General features: G+C 43.7%; 1 protein-coding gene across 2 annotated transcripts in view; it reads left to right on the plus strand.

The window, feature by feature from the left end:
• The window catches only part of LOC143329853 (SPRY domain-containing SOCS box protein 4-like), a 75,847-nt gene that overhangs the window by 3,120 nt on the left and 52,443 nt on the right, over positions 1-20,284 (plus strand). Inside the window, exon 1 of one of the 2 annotated variants that reach the window (XM_076745969.1) lies at positions 11,422-11,582. The exons of the other annotated variant lie outside the window; for it this stretch is intronic. The gene's annotated coding sequence lies outside the window, so the exon portion shown is untranslated. Of the gene's footprint in view, positions 1-11,421; positions 11,583-20,284 lie in introns of those variants that run through there. 2 annotated transcript variants of the gene reach the window in all.

Consider the following 20,284-nt stretch of genomic DNA (forward strand, 5'->3'; position numbering starts at 1 on the left):
TGTTTTTCTAAGTTGCTGGACATATTGCTCATCTGCATTCTGCTCAGCGCCCAGTGCGTCACCGTGCTCATCACTCAGTGACACACGAGGCGATCTGGTGACAAGACAGACGGCATTTTGTAGTCGGTGTGAGCTGCTTTCCGTCAGACATCATTATTTTTAATTACTTTATTTCCCCACCTCACCCACTGTGCTTGTTGTGCGCCGCAGCAGAGTACCACAGGAAGCAGGCTCGCGCAGGAAGCAGGCTCAAAGATCTGAACCTGTGAAGCCTCAAATTAGACTAAATCTAAAGGCACAAAATAGATCACAGTGTTGTATGTCTAATGGTGAGAGTCACACTTTCAGTCCATCTCACCAGGCTTCAAACAAGCCGTCATTTTTCATGATCAGATCACCGTTAATCATTCTGTTGCTTGTGAAAACTGTTCATCCCAGTTTCTCAGAGCTGAAATTACTTTTTTTTATCTGACCAACAGTCACCAACTGTCCTGAAATGCAAAGAAAAGCAGAAAGTCCTCACTGGAAGCTGGAATCAGTGAATTGTAAATCATCAGTGGAAGTGTTGGTCGGACAGTCAGTTGGTCCTCCGCTTTGGTCCAGACTGAAGTGTCTCAGCTACTATTAGAAGGGTTCCTATGAAATTAGGCACACGCATTCATGTTTGGATGAATTGTTTTAACTTAAGCTTTATTTTATGGGTCTGTAATGTCTCAGTGAAGTCAAGTAAATATGAATTAATTACACATTTATCATTAGAAACTTTATTCTCGTGTATGTTGAATTCTATGCTTGGCTCTTACCAAATTTATCTTTTACGCCTGTTCAGCTGCTGTGCTGAGCTCTGACCAGAAGTCCAAGTAATTGGAATTAATTAATTGGAAATGTACCAACTGAACACTGACTCTTTTTTCCCCTCTACAATCAGTACAAAATTCCAAATAGATGGATAGATACCTATTTATTTCTGTCCTTGGACAGCCATGTAAATATATGCGTCTTACACTGGCAGACGGAGTGGGAATGGATTTATATGCAGCAGCCTTTTGTTAAGTCAGTCATAGACTGCTGAGCTTACAAAATGCACACACACACACACACACACACACACACACACACACACACACATACACATAAATACACGTCACTCAAGGAAAACAGCACTCTCATGCACTTCTATGCTGTAAAGTCAATGACATCAACTGCTGCAGGGAGAAACAAACAGGAAGACGATGTGTTCCTCCTGCCCTTGACAGGTGCTTAGTGTCTAAATGCAGTGTACAACCTGTGTGTGCGCGCACCTGTGCGTGCGTGCGTGCGTGTGTGTGTGTGTCGGCAGTATTTTGTGCCTGCTGATGCTCTGGTGACTCACAGAGGCCATTACAATGACAGGATAACTCAAGCAATAGTGCACTTTGCAGTAATATGGGCAGATTTCCTCCTGGTGCCTGCCAGTACAGTGAGTGGCAGAGATAAATTCAGAGTGTCACATTTTCGCTGGAAGTCAGTGGCGGTGTGCAGCTTTACTGGTCAATCTCCATGTGTTTTAGCTTGCTCATCAGTTTTTCAGGGCGAGGTTGAAGCTGCCTGTCATCTTGTTGTCATCAAGCGTGACAGACGTGAGTTTGTTAAGGAGGGATTGCAGCAGTGAGTCATTAACCAAAGTCCTCCTCATAGGGAAAACTGCCTGACGAGCATGGCAGCAAAGTTAGTGCCCTTGGGGAGACAACAGGGAACACGAAATCATTAGCGTTGTGACAAACAGACCTCATTTGCAGCTAATGTCCGCTCCTCTTAAACCCCGTCATCTTAGCTCATTTCACCTCGTCATGTCCTGTCCTGCCACGTATCGTTTGGCTTCCCGTCGTTCCCAATCATCTCGTCTGACATCTTGTCTGATCTGATTGGAAGTTTGCTCCATCTTTTGGTTTCTGAGTAAAGAGGGTTGCATGGGGGGAGTAGCGGTGTGCTCATTTACATATAAATGACAGCAGCGTCTGAGGTGCTGGGCTTTTGCTCATTTGTCATTTTGTGGCGATTCAGTGTCCGTGTGTGTCCGTGTCCGTGTCCGTGTGTGTGTGTGTGTGTGTGTGTGTGTGTGTGTGTGTGTGTCCTCAATATTGAAATGTTTCTTTTTCCTCTGTGTCAGTGCAGCGTCATTATGTGTCAGTGCCAGGACAATCAGCTGTACATCAGCTGCCTCATGCTGCAGTCTGCCTGTGAATTCATGGCTTCCATGAGACAACAATATCATCCAGTTAGATAAAATCAATGGACTCCTGGAATGTAAAGCATTGCTTTGGCTTGAGCAAAAAAAATTCTGATAATTGTGAGGAAAATGCAGCGGAATGAAACTAACATGGTGTCTTAGCTGCTCTTATTTGCCTCTTGGTGAACAACAAATGTGTTGAATCATTTTGCGTTTTTTTTACGAAGAGGAAAAACAACAGAATTTCCTGCCAGAGACTCTCTTTAAAAGCCTTGAAGTCCTCTCAAGTATCATCTCTGAGTGTTTTTGTAACAGGAATCCTGGCTGGCTTCTCCAACTATTTACTTACAAATCCCAGAATAGACCAGACAGCACTCTGAGGCCTGGTTACCACAAATCATATTCGCACTAATATTAGATGTGATATTAGATTTGTCCTCAGGCTTTAAAGGGAATGGAATGAACCCAGTGCTGCGACGCTTGTGGGAAGCCCAGCCAATGACTTCTTTTTTTTTTTCTTTATAATGTAACATAGCCTTTGGGCTGGGAAGTATGATCAAAATATTTACAGCACAATAATGTTAAATATTAATTACATACCCTCAGAAACATTTCTGCATGTTTTGAAATGCTCTTATGTGCCTTTTCTCAGTCTTTCTGCTGCGTTAAACTAAACGAATAAGCTTACCTTTCACAAAAATGTCAAACTATTCCTTTACGGCCTCAACGTGGTGGTCAGACGCCCTCTCTGACGGGGTAATTGGGGCGGCTCTGTGCTGCTATTTTTGAAGCTTTCCGAAACCAACAATTGCTTCCACTTTCCACAGTGTTTGTCCAGGTGTGTGCAGCTGTGAGTGTAGACAGGGTTTCAACTTTTCTTGCAAGTTCTCTTCTTAATTCTTTACACGACGCTTCCGTCACTCTTGGGAGTGTACAGTGGAAGGCAGCATCATGAATGCCTTCTAGCAGAGGCTGTCTGAACGTGTGCACCCTCGCCCTCATTTGCATGGTTCGTTTTCTCTCACTCCACTCTGTGACGGGGCTTTTCTGCCCTGCCTTTCACTGTGGCTATTCAGACACAGCTGCCTTTAGGCTCTTTTGCATGACACGTCATACAAACTAGTTTGTTTGAAGCATACAGTGACCTGTAGCACTAGCTGTTTTGTCGTGAAAGTAGATGTGGAGTGAAAGCAAGACGAGTTTGTAGCAAATGAGTGGAAACGATGGGGTGTTGTAGTTTCTTAGCAGATCACTCAGTAAATCATCTGGGGAAAAGCTTTTACTAAACATTCCTGCATGAGCCAAATTAGAGCTGTCACTTGTCGGTCAACTCCTGATGTCAGCCTTGGAACATTTTTGGTTTCTCGCCCAGCTCTGCTTGGCATACACTCCAAGCCAAATGAGAATAAACTGAGTGAACCTGTTTTTTGAAGTCTTCAAAAAAAGCAAGCAATGCCATAACTATTGATTTTGACTCTTTGGACGGTTGAGTCCAAGCAATTTCTGTCCACAGCTGTCAGGGAGAATTACCACTGTGGCACTGCAGCTCCATATATCCACCCACCGATTATCTCATCATCGTATAGCATCATTCATGCTCTTCATGTCAAATTAAGCTACTCCTACAACAAATGCAAAAAAGTTTTGTTTGTGAAACAATGAAATTCCTTGTCAGCAGGTCATATGACTCTAGAAATAGTCTCTAGCTGCTCAGGCTTGGATGGCAGGAGTGCACAACACTGTTGATGTTATCTGTTAATACTGTGGGGCAGCCTGTTTTTAACAAGTGTGAGGGCATTTCCTTCTCTGCCTCCCACACTCTCTCCCTGTTTCTCTCTTTGTCTCTCTCCGTCTATTTTCTGGCCATAATTACAGAGCTCATGAAAGCGTTTAGAATCTCATGAATATTTAGGTCTTGGAGGGAAAGTGTCAGGGGAGACCCATGTGTGGCTGGTCTGTCCTAATTATGGAGATAGGCCTCCGCACAGTCTCTCACACACACTTAAAATGAGAGAAGAAGGCCAGAAAATGATCACAAGCCACCAATTTGGGAAAAGTTAATATAGGCTTAAACAAAGGTATAGACACACACATGCACGCACACACACACACATACACATCAGGGAGATAATAACAGCACAGCTGGTTGTGGCTTGCAGCTGGTTCTTCCTGCTCACTATTGTTTCATAGTGAGCTAATAAAAGACATGAGCCTGGCAGATTAGTGAATAGGACTCTGTGTGTGTGTGTGTGTGTGTGTGTGTGTGTGTGTGTGTGTGTGTGTGTGTGTGTGTGTGTCTAGCACTCTGGGGGCTGTGATGTTTTTTTTTTTGTGTCATGCTCAGTCATGGCAGGCATGTACAGAAGTGTGACTCATTGACTCTATGATGGACACCATTGAGTCAAGGGAAGACAGGAGGAGGGAGTCATGGTTTTTGTCTGGAGAAAGCTGGAGAGGAAGGAAGGGGGTGCATGAACAGAAACACAAAATGAATGAATGAATTACAGCTAAAAGAGGGATGGGAGCAGAAGGAGAAGAAAGGAGGATGTTAAGAAGTCAGGGGGAGGAAGAAAAGGCCGATGAGACAGATATGGTGGAAGTAAAAACAGAAGGAGCAAGTGTAGGAGACAGTGGGGGGAGAGGGGAAAGGGTAAGTCAAGAGGGGTGTGTGTGAGGGAAGAAGATGGGGGAAAAGCAGGTGAGACAGAGGCAAACAAGAGAGACAGGGAGATGAGAGGGTTTGCACTCTGAAGGAGGCTTGTAGTGTAATGAGTCATCTCAGACTGGGATGAGGTGAGGTGAACGGTGAGAAGAGAGGGAAGAGGTGTAAGGAAATGTGGGAGAAAGATGAGAGACCTAAACCGCATATGAAGAGGAGAGGAGAGGAAGGAGTACAGCAGAGTGTGGCACTGCAGATGGTGATGTCTCTGTAAAGGTGAGAAGCGAAGGTGGTGAATTTAAACACACAACAGGCGCATGTTACGTCCCAGAATAGAAAGTAGCGTGATAATATAAATGATTCATTGGTACGGTTAGTTATGTGTGCGTACTGTGTTTTATAAATTCATAATGCTCACATACTGTTGCTGAACTGAGATCAAGAGTTGAAAATGATCCCTCAGGCTACTGTTCACATTAGCATCTATTACTGTGAGATCAGAGAAATGTAACAGCTAGCCTCAGACACTGGATCACATTCACGTACAGACGAGTGACAAGCTAAAGGGGAGAGCAGCACAAAGCGTCATCAAACCGTTCAGTGAACCCATCATGACAATAAAGTTGAATCTCATCTAATCTAAAGCCAAATTTATTGTATAAAGTGTTATATTGTCAAAGGACAGTATTTTTAAGACAGGTCAGGATATCTTTTTCAAATCTGTCTCCGGTGAGTCGCACAACTTTATGGAAATGAAATATTTTATTTGAGGATAATAATAGAGTTGAATGATCACAGAATCCAGCAGAAATCAAGATTGTTCTGGAAAATAATTGGCTAAAGATGTATTGACTTGTTCCAGAAAGTGACTTCACGCATGTAAAAACCCTAATGGAGCTCACTGCTATCAAGTTCTGGGGCCAGTGTGGCTGAAAATGAGGCGTGAAAAAGGTTGTTTTTATGAAACGTCCTCTTGCTCATGACGAGTCTTTGCCAACTATCTCGACTCTGTTAAATATCTGCAGTAGAGCGGGAAGTTCTGTCGTCCAGCCGTTTGAGTGCTGTGGTCCCGACAGGAGATCAGGCTCGTCTCACCGCCACCATGTGTGAGCTTTCATCAGACCACTTCACAGCCCTCTGAACGGAAACCAGACCACCACCACATGCTGTGCAGGCACGCTGCCGCCGCACAGACAGTGACACACACACACACACACACACACACACACACACGGCTATGATTATGAACACTGGCGCACACAAACACACGTGTCAGCACCACTTATAACAGACCACAGTTTGATGAGGTGTGTCATCAGTCTGAGGAGTGGAGCCCACTCTGAGTGTGTGTGTGTGTGTGTGTGTGTGTGTGTGTGTGTGTGTGTGTGTGTGTGAGAGACACAGAGAGAGAATTGGTTAGAGGTTGGTTAGAAGTTAGTAATCACTCAATCACATGATAGCAATCACTGTTCATCAACCAGCTCCACACAGTCGCTGCACTGGACGAGCTTATAATGTCATTCAGCAGCTGTGTGGTGATGAATATTTATGTGTGTGAGTGTATGTTGTGCTGCCAGCGGAAGGCAGGAAGGGGTGGAGGAAATAATGTATTTATTCACATGTTATACTTCATCTTTATGTATGTATGATGTGTATTAGCTGAGAATTGAAATGAATAAACAGTTCAGGGGTGGCCTGCAGCCCGCGTCCTCAGCGCCGCGTCTCATTGAGGTGTCTGACTTTGTTTCGTTATTCCAAATGTGACGGACGACTTTCGACACTATTTTCCATTTTTTATAAATCCGAGTTGATGGATATTTGTGAACCTGGAGAGGGAAAAGTAGTAGTTATAATGAAAATGTCAACCGCACACAATGATTTCAGCTGGCAGTGGAGTTGAAAGGAAATGGAAATTGGCATGTTCTCGCAGGCAGTGAATACAGTGAGAAAACAAGCTTGGAGTGTCTCAGCGTATGCACGACTCCAGTCACAGCTTCATGTGAGTCACGTGGACAGAGTACGATTAGGTTCTCTTTTTACCTGCACTTTGTATTCTTTTCCTTCTTCGCTAGATGGACCAATTATGAGATGAAGATTCATCAGTTTTAATGAGACTTCTGAGGAAATCCTCTTAACTAAGCCCCCTGAATGCACAAAAATCTACTAAGACTGTTGTTGTTTTATACATGTCAGAGCTTTATTTTCTTACACAAGAGTACATTTAGAAGCCACACTAAACCTCACCGCACATCGTGTTTCCTGTACTTCTAAATCTGGGGGGATCATTATGAGATGTATTGGCCACTGACTCATTAAGCCTGCAATAACTTTTTCTGTTTTCTGAATCGGGGCGTGTAGAACCCGACTGATACTGGATTTATGAGGCCAATACTGATATCAGCATTTGAGGGTTCAAAGTGTTAAATGTAATCTTGTTTCTTAATTACCTCAAACCTCAATTATCTTTGACATTTCTTCACTACACCTTCTTGTTATGTATTGGCTGACATTTACGCCTGTTCAGATATTTATGTGATACTCTGATATTGGGAAATGAATTGGCCCCGCCGTGTATCCTTTGGGCTGTAGTCCAGAGTGTGGAAGAAGTGCTGCTAATCAAGTTTACCACGTGCAGGAACCTGTAATGTGTTTAAGCCTGAATTGTGGCCAGTATGTAGAATGTAGGACAATCCATAATATCGTGTTTGAAGTACTTTTCTAATGCAATAACAATTACTTGACTGACTTTTGAGTGACTTTTTATACAGCATAGATCAATGAAATTTTTCATGAACATGGTCACTCGTTTTGGTTAATTTAACCTACACAGGTTTCCCTCTTCATCCTCATCCATTATTTCTAGCATCATCTCATCTTCAATCACCTCCTGGCATGGAGGAAAGACCTCCAGTGGGGCATTTGCACCCAGCTACGAGTTTGACAGCCTTTGAACACACACCAAACTCAATTTCAAAGCGAGCGTAAAATGAGTGAATGTAGAGAACACTCAGAGCAGAAGCACTGTGTCATCCAGTCTGCACTCTGTGCTTTACTGCTGAAATGACACCGCGTCAAACGCAGTGTGTGTGTGTGTGTGTGTGTGTGTGCGCGCGCATTCGATCGAGAGAGGGCGAAAGTGAGAGTAGGAAAATACACTAGCTCTTGTGGAGGATTACAAGAGATGATGAGCACTCAGTGAAGCAGTTGTGTGCGAGCGAGAAGAAGAATGAGTGAGATAATGTTTGTGTGCATGTGAGAGAGAAAGAGGCTAAAAATCCATTCCAAGAGACAGAAAGAGCATCAGGTTCACACAATATCGAGAGCATCCCCCACTTATGATTTATTTATTCATTTTTGTTTTTCATTAAGCGAGGATGTGGGTCAGACTCACGAGCATGTGTGTGTGTGTGTGTGTGTGTGTGTGTGTGTGTGTGTGTATGCAAGAGGCAGAGGAAGAAATGAAGAACAGGACAGATGTTTCTGGACAATGAAGGCTGAAATGTGCCGGCTTAGACACATAGATGAGGCTGTTGGCAGATATGTGGGCAGATGCAGGATATGAGACGGATGCAGAGACATGAAGACAGACTGCCATTCAGAGAGACGGGCATATGTGAGCCAGCTGTTTGCCATCTTCCTTTCCGCAGGCCTTTGGTCGGAAACCAACAGGTGTTTGTATTCAAATGACAGATGCAGACAATTTGTGGCAGCATGTTGTGTTGCAGCGTGATGAGCAGCATTCTGCTTCAGCCTCCGAGCTGGTTTATCTGCATCTGTAACAGATCTGAGTGATCGCCTTGAATTAGTCAAGGAAACAGGAGGTGGCTGTGAAACTGGAGAGTCTGTACATGCAACTTACAGTGCGTGTGTGTGTGTGTGTGTGAGAGAGGGCGAGAGAGCAAGAACTGAAAGCAAACTCATTTTCTGTCGATTTTATTTTGCTAATAATTGATCATCTGAGCCAGTTTTGGAGCAGAAATGCTAATATTTGTTTGTCCTAGCTTGTTGAATTTTCTGTTTTATATGATGGTAAACTGAATATCTTTGGGGTTTTGACTGTGAGAAGGACAAAGAACACAACACCATGAGTACTGAGAACGTTTTACAGAGCAATTAATCAGTTAGTTGTGATAACCAGCAGCAGATTATTTGTTTATGAAAATAATGGTTCCTTGCAGTCTGCTGGGGGCTTCTGTCTGTGTGTGTGGTTGAGGATGTGCTTGACACACAGGAGGGAGCCTCTCGTGTCCATGATATTAAAGATCCTGGATTTTTCTTTCTTTCTTTTTTTGATTAAGCCAAAAAGCTAAATCACATGTACAGAGGTTTTCCATTTATTTGTGGTTAAGATCAGTAGCCAATTCAAATTACGGAGAGAATTTAAAACAAAGGTAGTGTATTTGACACACAAATGTGCTGATTTAATTGTTTGCTGCATCCGTGAACCCCCTGATCTGACAGACAGAAGTATTCTGTGCTCGAGGTGAGGAAATTGACCAATATCCTGGCAGTACCTGCAGAGATTTTTTATTTTTTTCGTACGAAAAAGCTCGCTGCTGTCACATAATCGAAAATTCCTGGTGTAATATATCTCTTTTATACAGGAGAGTGGCCCTAGGGAAATATTTGCTCCATTCAAGGGGGAAGAGGGAGAGGAGAAATTACAGGGAGATGGAGTGATGAGGAAAGGAGAGGAGATATGGAAACGATGGAGCAGATAAGAAGCCCATTATTCTGCTTCTATATTTGGCTGTCCATCGTCCTCTCTTACTCTCACGCTCACCGTGGAGACGTCCTCCGTGAAGGCCTACATCCTGCTGAAATCTGTCGCCTGCACGCCTGTCTGTCTCTGCAAGTGTGTGTGCATGCCTCCTCAGTACTTCTGTAGTTGTCATGGCAACATTATATGTCTGGCATATGAGAGTACTTTCATTGGGGTTTATGTATAATGAGCCACGGTCTTTTGTTTTCCTCGGGCTGACCTTTCCCCTCGCCAGAGCAGATAAGCAGTTCGAATGTACGTCTCCCGAGTCTGAATTCAGTTTTACTCAGTTTGTGACGGCTCTGGTGTCGTCGCAGCGAGGCCTGGCTCCACTGTGAAAGGCATCGCTTGGCACTCGCAGCGTTTGAATGTTTATTGACGCTCTCATCAGCCGCTGCTGGTGTTGACTTTTTCTTTGCTGGCAGGAGAGAGAAGAGAGTCAGTTACATGCATACAATGATCTGATTAAGGGTCTTTGTTTGGATTCCAAGAAGATGAGTAAACAACTGCTGCATTTCTATTCACATTTACCCACAAGAAGCACATCTTCAACTCATGATTATTTTTATTATGGAATAATATGAAAGTGAAGTGCTCATAATAAGTTCTCACAGCCGAAGATGTGAGCAGATTTGTTGTTTTTGCCCTTATAACAATCCAAACCCTGAAGATATTTAATGATATAAAACAAAGAAAAGCACATTTGAAAAGTTTGAGCAGGCACACACATAAATATTCCTTAATAAATTGTTTATTCATTCTTACTAAAGTTATTTGTCTATTGAATAATGGTTTTAGCACCACAGCGGAGTACAGTCTAAGTGATACTGACCACAGCAAAGCAGAGGTTTGACATTTTGGGAAATATTCACTTCCTACACAGATGAGAAGATTGTTCCGACCTGCTTTTGTTTGTCATCTGTGGAACTTTTACAGTGAAGTGACGAGGCATCACAGGCGTGAGCGGTCAGATCGGTTTTAAACACAGTACGTCACTGCTTTCATCTGCTCATCTAAACCTTTTATTTGGAAATGTAATGAAAGGCGAACTTCCAAATGATCACCCAGGCTTTCCTGTTCTGCTGTACGCACGCGTTGCTCTGCAGCGCTGCTTCCTCTCAGGTTTTGTTCAGTTGAATCGTCAAAAAGGTGAGAGATTGCTTCAAAAGATGTCTGGTTCTTTGATTTAAAAAAAAAAAAACAAAAAACGGTGCTTCAAGTGTGTGCCCATAGAAATGAAAGGACAGGACTCCCAAGGTGCATTTCTGTGAGAAACATCGTCTCACTGAGCTTAGATTTCTCTTGTGTCTGCTGTTAAAACGAGTTCACTCTCCCAGTCTGGGTCAGTGCTGGATGAATTCAGTGTGGTGCTTTGCTGAAATGTTTTTAGTTTGCTGCTACACTGATTCTAGCTGTGACGGGCTTCTTCTCCATAGTAACAGCTGCTGAGGCAATCTATCATATTGATGGAAAAAATGTTCTGTCAGAAATAAAGATGAAACAGTGTAAACTGGTGGCTCAGACATAAACTCCTGTGCGCCTTCGGTTCACGGTTATCGTCTTAATATCCGAATATTGGTTTGATTATAAACGTAGAGCACATTAAAGCGCGGCTCAGTGAATGAGTCGTATTGAGGGGGTGTGTTGGAGAGGTCAAGATAGAGATAGACAGACGGACAGAGAGTGACACCTGCAGCGAGCCGCTAATCCCAAAGTAAAGTAGATTACTGTCGCAGCCTGGTGCTCCCTCCCAGCCTGCCTGCAGGAAATGGAGCTGCCATAAGATGCTAAGTTGCTGTGGGCAGAGAAACTGCTGGCTGTGCTGCTGCGGCGACCAGAATGCTGCTCAGTATCGCTCAGCTCTGCCCTGAACTCCTCGACTCTTCTTTGACCCGTCTGTCGTCTCCTACGTGTCACTTCACCTGCTCTGCTGAGTCCTGCTGTCGTACAAGGTCCGTCTGTGTGGCTGCTGTCACTCCGGTCTGTACTGTGTGTGTGTGTGTGTGTGTGTGTGTGTGTGTGTGTGTGTGTGTGTGCTTGCACACAAGTGTAGTTGCAGAGAACCCATCGATTTATTGAACAAGTGTTTAGGTGACATAACAGTGAGTACTCCTGCTCTTTTCCAAACACACACTTCATCATTTCTAACTGTTGAGTCTTTCAAGTATTTCTACATCTAAATTTCCCTGAATGTCTTTTTGTCATGCCCATATTGATTAACTCTCATTCTGACAAACTAACTTTCTTTTCTATGTCTCTCCCTTTGCTATTTCTTTACTCTTTGCATCTATCTTTACACGCAATTTCCATACATGCAGTGGACATGATGTGCATAAAGTACAACAGTACAGCTTTTATATGCAAATGTTCATTACAAAGGTACAATGCAGCACACAGGCTTGGTGCGAAAATCATAATATAATAAACTAGAAGACAAAATTGAAAACCTCAGATTAAATGTGGATTAAAAATATGTGGTCATACTTAACTGTTTCGTATCAAATGCACATTTTCTGAATCTTAAAGGGACCTTGTGGAGGTTTTGACCACTAGCAGCACTATGGAGCGAGGTTTTGGTGGGTGGACGCACATGCCACTGATTGGCAGGTGGTGACGATGATGCGCCATGAAAGGAATGGAAGAAAACTGCAAATCAGTTTTGTAAACGTTCGCCTCAAGAATACAGACAAAATGTGCTTCGGTGACGAGCAGTGAACGTAAACAGAAACTTTCCTGATGAGAAAACCCCGCAGGTCGCCGCTAATCCTCATAACAGTGTGACTGGTTACATATAAATGAGGCAGTCTAAGTTTCTGATTTTCTCTGCTGTCATTTGCTTTAAATATGTCCCGTCTAGTTTTAAATTTCCAACCTCAAGCAGCTTTCACAGTTTGCTACTTGTTTGTTGAATGTCTGAATGTGTTTTCTGGTCGTGGTCTTGACTGGACCATCCCGATGCTCTGGTTACTCGAGCCAGAGAGACAGGAGCCGCCAGCCTTGAGCTGTTCAGTTTCACAGGATGAGAGCTGCTGCAGGTGCACGTATAGATGCATGCAATTATAGGTTTCATTATGACATGTTTTGCTGAGTTACACATAAACACGCAGAAATATTGACTCGGCAACAGAGACGCATGAAAACGACACTGACATCAAACCCGGAGGGGGGAGAAGTCCTCTCTGTGGGCGCTGGCATCATCGTCCCACAGAGTGACAACACAACAGTGCATGTCACCCCATGTGACAAAGCTAATATCACGTTTTGTAAATGGGTCTCTTTGCACAGCATGACATGCAGTAAATGGAAAATCTGAAACACAGGGCTGATGGGAACTTTAAATGCTGCTCTAGCAGACAGATTTTATGACCTGCTGCGACACAGTTTCTCAAAGCACAACACCACAGAGATGAAAGGAAAGCAGTAAGGAAGCTAAACGTGTGTCGTGTAATTACTGGAGTTCATATACGTCTAAATATATGTCTCATAAGTATCTGTGTGTTTGCTTTATTGATGACAGGCAACTGTAGTCTACGTATTTGACAGACCTTTCACCTTTGGCCCTCGTCTGAACAGACACATGGGGGGTGAGGACATGTCCATGTAGACTGAACGCTGGGTAAGGTGCACTATGAGAAGGGTTTCTTCAGAACGTCAGTCCTAAACATCATTTCAAGAAAGTTCAAAGTACAATTGCTGGGTATTTTCTGAACCTATCAGCAATTATGACAATGGCCCTCAGGTTAATCCATCCTTTGTCTTTGCTTATCAGCCCTGCTGCTTGTTCTTGCGTGCAAAGAGATATAATGTATCTGCATCTCCACCGATTACCCCCGTCTCTGTCTCGACTTTTCTATCTGATTGTCTGTCTGCCTGACTCTGACCTGCTTTCTTTGAAGTCGTGACTCAGATTTCGAAACAATGGTTGATTCAGTAGAAAAATAGCTTGTGCAGATAGCGCACAGGGGTGTCACAATAGCACTGTCCATGAGCCGTGTGGGCTCCAGTCACACACCCAAGGTTTGACGAGCAGTTGTGTCTGCGCTCAGCTGGTGTGAGGACACCATGCTGGACAGGTGTCACTGTAGCCCCGTTTACATGTGATATTAAAATGATGTCTGTATCCGGATACATTATCCAGATGAACAAGCCAAACTTGCCTTTGTGTGTACACCTGGTGTTTTTAATGTGTTCTCGTTATCCTCATAGAGGTCAGATCTCTGTCCTCCTACAGTCAGCCCCAGACTCCCTCTAAAAATCAAGGAGTTTTATGAGTTGTTGAGTTTGGGAAAACTTCATAAACTTTGTGAAACGCTGTCTACAACAAATGCTAAATTATTTGTCCCGTCATGTAATAAATGTGATACATGAAGTTACTCTTTTCTTTGTATTAAGAATATTGTGTCAGTCTTTCCTGGTGTGTTGCAGATAGATGGTTTGCCTTGTTAACAGTAGATCAGATGCACAGATGACTGTGACACATGGTTATTTTTTAGTGTGTATCATTCATTTCCCATCCATGTATGAGAGCTTTCATTATTCATGTAGCTCTGTTGAATAATGCATCTCTCGGTGCTTTCATGGCACAGAAAAGACATATAATCAGTAATTAGAGGCGTGTCTCTTTCAGCCTTCCCGCTTGCTGTCTTAATTTGACCAACAACCTGTATTTTATATGAACTAAGAACAAATATTTGTATGTTGTGAACAGATGCCAGCCCGTTCTACACATAGTGTTTACACCTACACCTCTGAACACAGCGTGAGCCCGACTACCTCCAGGTAGATCTGATCACATTCCCATCACGCATGTTAATGCATTTACACCTTGCTTTAACATACATCCAGATACAGATCACATTTTAATGCGGGGTGTAAATTGAGTGGTTTGTTCAGATCCCATTTCCTGTAGCGTGAAGTGAAAGATGATCTGATTTAGCACAGTGTGAGGCGTTCATACACGGGTATCACCTTGACAATAAAAGGTCTCGAATGCCATAAGAACAAAAACAAGGAAAACGTCTTTAAAGCAGCATATAAGCAGAGACGTCACCATGCTTGAAGCAATTTGATACTGTGGACACAATGTTTTTCCTGTCCCTGTGGGAAGCTGCAGTATATTGAAGTATATGGCAGTAATGTTCCTATTGTTGCAGCCTGAGCACAAGCTGAATTCACAATGCCGCCCTTGCACGTTGGCCAGTAAGACAGATTTACCAATATGACTTTACTACTACTGAGTCCTTACGTTTGCAGCTGTTCATCACGTACAGAATGTGATCCATTTATCTTGTGAAACAGCAAAAACTTCCCGATTAGCTGCGGCGTCTTTACACCAGTGTGTTTCACCACAGCGTAAACCTCAAGCCTAAATGCCAGTGTCAGCGCTGATGTGTGCTGTACTCCAATCAGCGCTTCAGAGTGACAATTTTAAATCTGTTGAGATTCTCTGCAAATGTTGGCCAGGCCCCTTTAATTGAAGGATTTGGCCTTTATAAGACATTTAATTGACAAATGGTACAGCGATGTAATTAGAGTCTGCAATCAGAGGTCAAATTTGTGTGCTTTTCTCGCTCTCTGTGGGTGGGAGACAGCCATCTATCACAAGCCGATGTGTATGTGTGTGTGTGTGTGTGCTAATGATTTAGGGCCTCTGTGGGACTCTGAGAGGAGGACTTGGCACGTGGCAACGAGAGGTCAGCAGTGACAGACGCAGACCAGCAGATGTTGGAGAGGAGGGAGGAGGGGGGGACAGTGAAGGGGGGCTCAGACCGGAGCAGAAGAGAGGGGAGACACAGGGAAGAGGATTGGCAGTGGGAAGAATTGTGGGAGGAGAGGAGTGGCAAGGGTGGTGCTGGATTGATGGATGGATGAGCAGAGATAGAGGGAGGAGAGGGTACAGGCGGAGGGCTGGAGAGGAAGAGGGGAGGAGGGTGGGAGAGAGTACATCAGACAGCTATAAAAGGAAAAGAGGGAAGGAGAGGCGTGGATTCAAGATGAAACATCAGTTGTTTTTGAAAACACTCTAAAGTAGAAGATGCTCATCTAGTGTAAACAGGAATCGCTGACATATGACTGTCATGTGATCTCAGGCCTCTTTTGTCATATGACATATTTTTGAGAACTCTGATTTGCTGACACACTCCGTTCTTAAGACTCTGAAATAACAAACAACCCTGCAAAAGCAGTCACAGTTTGGGGGGAAATTGGTAGAACTGCTGGCTTAAGTGGGTTATAACAGCTGAATAAGAGTGTGAGCTTTAATCAAACAGTCTGACAATGCTGGACAGATGGGAAAGGCTGCACATTTAAACAAGGTTTTCAGATGTGTCTGCATTAGTGAAGACGTGGCCTGTCTAAAGCTGTGTTGTGCAGAGAGCGAGGGGCATACATGATACCCAGTGACAGTGTAATTCAAGCACCTGAAAGAGAGAGAAAACCATACGTGTGCTTTACAAATTGAGACTGTGACTCACTTCGAGAGCTTTCCTATAATCAAACAAGACATGGAAAGGTTTTGTTTTAATGGAGAGAGAGAGGGAGAGAGAAATGAAAGCAGCAGATCGCTGTCTGTCCCTCCTGCTGTCTCCTTTTACCATCATTGATTGTGCAGCCAGGCTGAATTAATGCCTACCTGCTGTACTCAGATGGCCAGCATCTGTATCAATTTGTGTGTGTGTGTGTGTGTAAGAGGGAGAGTGGAGTGCCTGTGTGTTTCACTGAGCCTTTCTTTTGTGTCCACACAGTACGACAGCTGAAGGTTGGTGTTGTGGTTTCTTGTGAATCTCTTCACAGGCAGAGAAAAATGAGGACAACCTTGTGGTGTGATGACATTTTTTACCAGGCACTGCTCCTTTAAGGGGCTCTTGAGCTGAGTGTAAAGGTGACAATTACTGTACAGTAAACATATATAATATTGCACGAGATAAGTTGCACAGATGCAAAGGATATGAAATTATCCAGTTGAATGTTAAAATGGGTTTTGAAAGAACTTCAATGAAAACTGAAAACAACAAAATGTCTCCATGTTCCCATGTATTTATACCAAAGAGTGGTTTTTACAAATACTCAGCTGATACAGCAAACAGCAGACCCAAAAAACAAGACATGGGTGTGTTAAGTTAGTAAAGTGGCCAAGCCGCTACTAGAGGAACACCAGAGTTGCCTTGAAAGATGAATCTCTAACTCACTGATGAAAAGGGATGGTGAGAGGACACATGCAGATCACACGCAGTCTACATCAGGTGGCTTTTTTTTGTTAGATTGGAAACTTGTAGATTGCAGTTAATATTCAGGCATAAGGGGAGAGTTCAACATTTTGGGAAATATATTGAGAGTTAGATGAGAAGATGAGTAAGACTCTGGGTCATCTTAGCATAAAGACTGGAAACGGGGGAAACAGCAAGCCTGGCTCTGTCCAGAGGAAGCAAAATCTCCCTACCAGCAACTCACTAATTAACATGTGAAGTCCTATTTGTGTAATCCTTATAAAATCCCAAGTGTAAAAAGGATGTGGTTGTATGACAGGTTACATTAGGGACTATTTCTTGGCCGTGTAAAAGTCTCTGTTGTGCCTGGCGAACGCCAAGACCTCAAGAAGTCCCAATGCCAAGAAACAGTCCAGCTCATGATTCCCAAAATATCAAACTATTCCTTTGATTTTGAAGTAAAAGCAGGTTCAGGTCAGCGTAGATAATTAGAGTCCTTACAAGTACAGGAATATAAATGTTTGAGCGTATTTGGGTCAACATGTGAAAACAACAGCTGATCATTTGAGCACAAAATGAGCCAATGTGTCCTTCATCATCCCTCTTTCACTATTACCTCGTCCAAACCGCTCCTGTCTCTCAGCCATCTGCACACTGAATTCTACCATCTACTGTTTCTTTTTTTAAGCTCTCCTCCTCTTTCTCTCCCCCTAACCGTCCTCACCCTTCACCCCGAGGCTGCCTGTTTCAGACCCCTTGTCCCTCCCACTTCCTTTCTTCTGTACTCCTGATCTCCCCTGCCATCCATCCGTCTGTCCATCTATCTATCCCTCCCTCTCTGACAAGCCTTCTCCCCTGGGCCGCGTGGACAGTTGGATGGCTTTGTGTTCGACACGTGTGTTGGCAGGAGGCACTGCACGCACACACATACACACCCACAAATGCGCATGCACACACGCTTCCAGTTTTTATTGTCAGCAAGCTGCTCAGCTGTGAGGCCCCTGGCCCTAATTCTGTGTGTTTGTGGGGTGAGGACAGGCCCCCATTGTCCTGTGTCCTACTCACGCACACACAAACACACACACGCGCACTCTCTCCCCAGACCCCATGGGGTCCCTTAAGTGTGAATGTGCCTTGAGGCAGAAAATCAGGGGACAATTTACAGCAGGGTCCACCGGAGAGGATGGGGGATGCACCGCAGGTTCAGAGCTCCGTTTGAAGCTTTAGTGTCAAAGTGTGTCTTTGGTTTCTTATTCAGAATGATCAAAGTGAGTCTGACTCCCTTTAAGAGGCCGTACAATAACCCAAAAATGTACATGAATTTGATTTGGTGTATTCATGCAAGGACACTGACACTCAGATGCAGAAAACATAAAAAAAAAAAAAAGGTAAACTAGACATCAGGTGAACATGCCCCCTTAAATGTATTTTACATACTGTATGTTACTGCTGTGCTGCTGGACAACACAATCAAATTTGGTGATCACTGATTTGAAGCAAAGCCTCCCAAAACTAAAACCCGGAAAAGCCTCTAATCCAGCAGAATTAGGGGGCTGAGTTTGTGGGTTTGTATTTTACATGCAAATTAAACTGTAAATTAGCTGCAGTAAATTAATGAGCTGAGCCTTCAGACTCTGAGAGCCAGCCTGTCTGTGTGCACAGTCTTTAAAGCTCCTCCTATACGATCAGTGCGGCATCGCCAGGTCGTGTCCCCCGGTGATCTTACAAATATGGACTTCCACAAGCCTCTTCTAGGACTTTGAAGGAACAAAACTTAATTGATCATTCTGAGAATTTGAATTTGATGGATCACTGCAGCAAACAGGATTACAAAATACAAGTGCTAGGATTGCAGTAATTAAGATGGTGTATACATAAACTACCAAAACTTATTTCTGTGCATACAACTGCTGTGAATACATACAAAAGTGCTCATTTTACAGCGAAAACCATCAGAGAAATATTTCCCCAAACCATAAAACCTGAACTTGGCCTCACAGCAACACGACTTTGATGGAAACACAGCCTCAGATTCTTTGCTAGATTTCTAACCTCGCTTCAAAGCCTCCTCCTCCCTACCTGTGTGCATTATGTTAAGCCTACAGTGACTGCTAACATTCAGAACCATTGACCTACATCAGCTGGCGTCTAGAATAACAGTCAGTTGGTGTGTGTGCGTGTGTGCGTGTGTGTGCGGGGGGGCAAAGGTAATGTGTCTAACCCATACGTCTGCTTCAGGTGATCTATAGCCGCCAGTGTGTGTTTGCACAGATCTGCACATTTCCTCTTTTCCAACTCTCAGTCTGAATGAGGCCAGTCGACTGGCTTTGATGTGTACACAGTGTGTGTGTTTGTGTTGAATATTTAGCAACTAAAACATAGATCTTTCACACTTCTGACAAGTTTAAGGCACATACGATTGTCTGTTAAATATAAGGTCACCCCAAGCCAGAACGTCTTAGATTTATATTTTTAATGTCTCACAGGTACCTGAAGCAACCCCCCCCCCACAGCCTCCCACCAATTCGGCCATTTTTGTTGTTTTCACACGGGAATGATTTCGGTCTGCACTGGAAACAGCTAGCCTGCCTCTGACAAAGGACAAAATCCACCTTCCAGCACTTCTACAGCTCACCGATTAACACGACAGATCTAGTTTGTTTAATGCATACAGAAACCACAAATTCATATTTCTCAAAATATCAAACTGCACGTGTGTGTGTGTGTGTGTGTGTGTGTGTGTGTGTGTGTGTGTGTGTGTGTGCGTGTGTGTTGGATGGGCATTGGTGTGTCCCTTGATTGCACAAACTCCTAATTAAATGCATCATTGTTGTTAACTGTGGACGTCTGAGAATAAAAATCAGACAAAATTGTGAGAAACCGTCCACCAATGCTCTCTCAATGCATGTTACATTTGAATGCCTCTGCAGACATGTGATGTAATGACATGGTAAGGATATAGTGGTGGTGATGTGGGGAGTTTGGTTCCCTGGTGGTCCCAGCAGCCCTGGGAAGAGGAAGTCTATACAGGAAGTGAGCTGGCTGGGCCTCAGTCCTGCATGACTGTGAACACTGTAGTCTGCCTCACCACTGTACAAGTACTATATGTCAGTGTGCACATGCCTGTACACACACACACACACACACACACACACACCCAAGTACTCCTGCACAAGAGTGTTAATGTTAATGCATGTGTAAGTGCATCAACATGTCGGTGCGATTTGTTTTAAACGCCACATGGAGGTCACGTGCTATTCCAAACTTCCCCAACTTTGTGAATGACCGATGTAGCTGCGGGAAAAGGCTCCGCCATCCGGAGGTCAATAAATGGACTTAATCATCACATCACCTCAGAGCCAAGTTATGCAGTAATGTGGGCTGATACACAATGTGATGACAGGAAAGAAAAGGGAGCAGCAGAGCAGAACAAAGCAGAGCAGCTCCTC

Source organism: Chaetodon auriga, chromosome 12, assembly GCF_051107435.1.
Source record: "Chaetodon auriga isolate fChaAug3 chromosome 12, fChaAug3.hap1, whole genome shotgun sequence".
NCBI lineage: Eukaryota > Metazoa > Chordata > Actinopteri > Chaetodontiformes > Chaetodontidae > Chaetodon > Chaetodon auriga.